We start from the raw sequence: 6,136 nt of genomic DNA on the forward strand, positions 1-6,136 counted from the left end.
GTTGAATGCCTTTGCATAGTCAATAAAACACAGGTAAAAATCTTTCTGGTATTCTCTGCTTTCAGCCAAGAGCCGTCTGATATCGGCAACGACATCCTTTGTTCCACATCCTCTTCTGAATTCGGCTTGAATTTCTGACAATTCCCTGTTGATATATTGCTGCAACCGCTTTTGAATGCTCTTCAGCAAAATTTTATTTGTGTGTGATATTAACAATTCCAGAAACCCCAGTGCTGTCGAGTCGGTTCCGACTCATAGCAACCCTATGGTGACCCTATGGGACAGAGTAGAACTGCTCCACAGAGTTTCCAAGGAGCACCTGGCAGATTCAAACTGCCGACCCTTTGGTTAGCAGCCGTACCACTTAACCACTACGCCACCAGGGTCTCCGATATTAACAATACTGTTCGATAATTTCCACATTCGGTTGAATCGCCTGTCTTGGAATTGGCAAAACACAGATCTCTTCTAGTTGTTTGCCCAGGAAGCTGTTTTCCAAATTTCTTCACGTAAACGAGTAAGCACCTGTAGCACTGTGTCTGTTCGTCGAAACATCTCGATTGGTGTTCTGTCAATTCCGGGAGCCTTGATTTTTCACCAACGCCTTCAGTGCAGCTTGGATTTCTTCCTTCAGTACCATCGGTTCTTGGTCATATGTTACCTCCTGAAATGGTAGAATGGTAGAAAGAATTCTTTTCGGTTCAGTGACTCTGTGTATTCCTTCCATCTTCTTTTACTACTTCCTTCGTCGTTCAATATTTTTCCTGTAGAATCCCTCACTGTTGCAACTTGAGGCTTGAACTTCTTCTTCAGTTCTTTCAGCTTGAGACACACTGAGTGTGTTCTTCCTTTTGGTTTTCTAACTCCAGGTCTTTGCACATTTCATTATAATTCTTAACTTTGTCTTCTTGAGCCACTCTTTGAAATCTTCTGTTCAGCTCTTTTACTTCATTTCTTTCATTCACTTTAGCTACTCTGTGTTTAAGAGCAAGTTACAGAGTCTATTCTGACATCCATTTTAGTCTTTTCTTTCTCTCCTATCTTTTTAATAATCTTTTGCTTCATGTGTGATGTCTTCGATGTTCCAAAAGTTGTCTGGTCTTTGGTCATTAATATTTGGTGAGTCAAATCTATTCTTGAGATGGTCTCTAAATTCAGGTGGGATATACTCAAGGTCGTCCTTTGGCTCTTGTCGACTTGTTCTAATTTTCTTCAGTTTCAATTTGAACTTGCATATGAGCAATTGGTTGTCTGTTCCACAGTCGGCCCCTGGCCTTGTTCTGACTGATGATATTGAGCTTTTCCATCGTCTCTTCCCACAGATGCAGTCAATTTGATTCCTGGGTATTCCATCTGGTGAGGTCCACATGTATAGTCGTTGTTTATGTTACTGAGAAAAGGTATTTGCAATGAAGAAGTCATTGGTCTTGCAAAATTCTACCATGCTTTCTCCGGTATCGTTTCTATCACCGAGGCCATATTTTCCAACTACTAATCCTTCTTCTTTGTTTTCTACTTAATCCTTCTTCTTCGTTTTCTACGTTCACATTCCAATCACCAGTAATTACCAATGCAGTTTGATCAATTTCAGACTGCAGAAGTTGATAAAAAGTCTTCAGTTTCCTCATCTTTGGCCTTAGTGATTGGTGCATAAATTTGAGTAATAGTCAATTAACTGGTCTTCCTTGTAGGCGAATGGATATTATCCTATCACTGACAGCATTGTACTTTAGGATAGATCTCGAAATGTTCTTTCTGAAGATGAATGCAATGCCATTCCTCTTCAATTTGTCATTCATAGCATAGTAGACCATATGATTATCTGATTCAAAATGGCCAATGCTAGTCCATTTCAGCTCAGTAATGTCTGGATATTGATCTTTATGTATTCCATTTCATTTTTGACAAGTTCCAATTTTCCTAGGTTCATACTTCATGCATTCCATGTTCCGATTATTAATGGGTGTTTGCGGCTGTTTCTTCTCATTTCGAATTGTGTGGCAGAGAACCCAACTCATGCCTCCTTAAACAACAAAGAGGATCGATTAGCTTCATAAATGCAAAGCCTAGAGACATGGCGGTCTTTCTCCAGGCTAGGCTCTAGAAGTGGACTTGCTCTGTCTGCCGTTGTCCAGATTTTTCAGTCCTCTGTTGCTGTGCAACCCGCTGGTATCCAGTCAGGTCTGACTCACAACGACCCCGTGTGTGTCAGAGGAAAACTGTGCTCCATAGGGTTTTCAATGACTAATTTGGGGGGAAGTAGATTGCCAGGCCTTTCTTCCGAGGTGCCTCTGGGTGGGCTTGAACTGCCAACTTTTCTGTCAGCAGTCAAGTGCTTCAACTGTTTGTGCCACCCAGGGACCAGCCCTAAGACAGCAGGAATTTAAATGGATCAAGAGTTTGCTGAGCACCAACGCCCAGTGGACCCTGGCTGCCCCAGCACTCTCAGTATGCTGAGTCTTAGACCAAATGATGTTGAAATGACAATAGCTTTTGTGGAAAGCAGCACATTGTCAGCTTCTCTGAAAAGCATTAACTGTACAGATTACTCCAGAGAGGGAAGATTGTCTGAGATAAGTTGCTCTGTTTTCTCAGTTTTTCAAATGTCTTTCTTCCTTCCCTTAGGCAATGGCAGATCCTATTTGGCAGGTAAGTCACATGCTGTAGCTCTTTCTTCCAGCTTTACAGTTCTGGTCCAAGGGCAGGGGCATGACCAGATTTTAATATGAGAGGGCACAGCAAGGGTGTGTGGGGACATTGGTGGTTCCATGCAGAAGACTCAGGTTCAATTCCTGGCTAAGGCACCGCATTCACAGCTACTACCTGTCTGTCAGGGGAGGCTTGCATGTTGCTATGATGGTGAACAGGAGTTTCCAGGCTAAAGCAGACTAGGAAGAAAGGCCTGGTGACCTACCTCCAAATATCAGCCAGTGAAAACCCAACAGTCCGATTCACAACTGATCATAGAGGTGGCTCAAGACTTGGCAGCATTTTCTCCATTGTGCATGGGTTGCCATGAGTTGGGACCAATTAAATGGCAGCTCCACAATACAAAACAATAGGGGTATAAGGGTGGGATGGAATGGGTGGGCCGGCAGGTAGGCAGGACTCTGCTTTGGGTTGGTGAGGGAAGCAGCAGGCAGGCAGGGAAGCTCCTGAGCCACCTTCTCCACCTGCCTCACTGTCTTGCCCGCACACCACTGCCTCTACCACCTGTTCATCTTCATCCTAACAAGCATGGCGTCAACCTACCACCTTACCAATTCCTGAAAAGGAAAACATGCTCAGCAGGCATTTCCAGCCCCTGCTCCCCTTCTGCCTGCGCTTCTGCCAGGACTTCAGGACTTGACACAGAGAAGCTTCCTGAATTAGGAAGATAGCAGCAGGAATTCCATAGAAGTCCCAAAGCTGCTGGAGTGAGGAAGGTGAGATGATGGGGAGACAGGTGAAGACAGGTAACTAAGGCAATGGCACGTGTTCTGTCAGTCGCCGGCCACCAGGTTTCCTGCAGTCCTGCCAGCTCTGCCAACTGGAGCTGAGAGGGCCACCCTGTGGGAAACTTGCAAAATCTCCTTGGTTGGGGTCACTGCTCAGTCACGCTAAGCAGGCTCCCTTGGCGTTTTCCTGCCTCTCCTGCACCCGCTAAGAGCACAGCCCTTCCCCCTCCACACTCCATTGGATTGTGCGTCCCTAAAAGCAATTACGGGCTCACCGGAACATTTCATTTCTCTTTATTAAATCTCCTTGTCTCAGGCAGGGCTCAGCCCTGGATAACTCGTTCAAGTGCAATGCCAGGAGGTGTTTGCGCGTAGGGGAGACAGAAGCACCAACATGCAAGTAAGAACGTGCTGGGTGCCATTGAGCATTGCGCTCTTTTAAAGAACTATCTATACGGAAACAAACTGACAACAGTGAAAGATTAGACAGGAAACTTAAGGGGCAGTGAGTTTACGTTAACAGGGGAAGAGCAGTTTGGAAAAAGAGGGTGAGAATGGTCACACAACTTTAAGAATGTAATCACTGTCACTGTTGAAAATGATCAAAACTCAAAGAAATGGAAACATAAGGTTTATTCCAAGCCGTTAGTCCCTATCCATATAGGGAGACCATTTTGATTCCAGAAAAAAAAGCAAATGGCTGGAAGTAGGCTGGTTACAAGGAGGCTTATAAAGAGAAGAGGAAGGAGAAGGATAGAAACTCATCCATTGGCTAATTTTAATTGATTGACTGAACCCTGCCCTCCCCCTTTTACTGAGATCAACTGATAACAGGTCATAGGATGGTCTCTGGCCCTCCACCCACCTGCAGCCAGGATAGCTTTGGAAATTTTAATCAAGTAAGCCTGGCTTCCAACGCGAAAGATTAGCGACTTTGAGAGGGGGAAAAAAAGGAAAACAGCTGCTTACACGATTCGGTCAGGAATTTTTACGGTTAATATTTGGTTTTGTGGGTAAGAAAAGGGCTAAAATCAAAATAAGATGTCTGTTATTAATTTTTCTCTTGGACATCACCAAATTGTACATGTAGATACTGTTCAAGTCGGTGTATGTCCTGCTGTGTATATTCTCAACAACAACAAAAAATAAAATAAACTATCTATCAACCAAAGGAGAGAAAGCCCAGGATGCTCAGTCAGCCCCCACCCTGCCCAGCGCCTCCAGGCCTAGGGCCCAGCATCCTGCAAGTACAGCCTCACTGCCCGCTTTTTCCACCAGCTTCTTTTTTTCCCCAAGGGCCTTGATCACTCCCTCCCTCTACAACCCTCTCGTCATCTCCCTCCCGCCCCCCAGCCTGGAGACCAGCAGGAACCTGATTCAGGAGAGCCAGCTCCTGAGCCTAGGAGGAGGACCCCTGGTGGCACAGTGGTTAAGCACAACCGAAAGGTCAGTGGTTCAAACCCAGCCTCTCTGCAGGGGAAAGATAGGGCACTCTGCTTCCTTAAACATTACGGCCTTGGAAACCCAGCCCTGTGAGGTCACTGTGAGTCAGAATTGGCTCCTCAGCAATGGATTTGGTTTGTTTGTTTCTTTGGTGCCTGGGAGACAGGTGATTGTTTTCCACAGTGACTTTCGGGAAGGCCAGAAGGAGCATACAGGATTCAAATGGGCTCCTTGTGACTGGCGCTCCAGCCCTGGCCTCAGGTTCAGCAGCCTGGGATTTCAATTTCACACTCTATTCCTCTCAGACACGGGGTCAAGAGACCAGGTTACGGTCGTCCAGACCCACCAGCTGCTCAGAGGGAGAAAGCTGTGGCTTCCTGAAAGATTACAGCTATGGAAGCCCTATGGAGCAGTTCTGTTCTGTCTTATAGGGTCGCTGTGAGTTGGAATCAACTGAAGGCAAAGGGTTTAGTATGTGGAATGAGGGATATCATTGCTGATGTCAGATGAATCTTGGCTAAAAGTAGAGAACACCAGAAAGATGTTTAACTGTGTTTCATGGACTATGCAAAAGAATTCGATTGTGTGGATCATAACAAATTATGGATAACATTAGGAAAAACGGGAAATCCAGAGCACTTAACTGTGCTCATGAGGAACCTGTACATAGACCAAGAGGCCATCGTTCAAACGGAACAAGGGGATTCACCCATAACAACAGCAAGACATTGCATAAATAGAGAGATAGGTAGCTGCCATCCAGTTGACTCTGACTCATGGTGACCTTATGTACAACACAACAAAACCTTGCCTGGCCCTGCGTCATCCTCACGATCACCACCATCATCTTCCGGTCCACCGTTGTGGCTGTTGTGCCAATCTATCTCATCAAGGGTCTCTCTCACACTTGCGGGACCTCTATGTCACCAAACATGATGTCCCCCGCCTGCAATTGATCCACCTGATGATGTGTCCAAACACAGCAAGTCAGACAATGCTCTGTGGTGATTCATGAGGTTTTCAATGGCTAATTTTCAGAAGTAGATCACCAATCCTTTCTTTTGAGATGCCTCTAGGTGAACTTGGAAACCCTGGTGGCACAGCAGTTAAGTGCGACGGTTAAGGTCTACAGTTCAAATCCATGAGGCGCTTCTTGGAAACTCTCTGGGGGCAGTTCTACTCTGTCCTATAGGGTCGCTATGAGTCGGAATCAACTCAACGGCAGTGGGTTTTGGGTTTTCTAGGTGAACTTGAAC

The sequence above is a fragment of the Elephas maximus genome, chromosome 23, assembly GCF_024166365.1.
Source record: "Elephas maximus indicus isolate mEleMax1 chromosome 23, mEleMax1 primary haplotype, whole genome shotgun sequence".
Lineage (NCBI taxonomy): Eukaryota > Metazoa > Chordata > Mammalia > Proboscidea > Elephantidae > Elephas > Elephas maximus.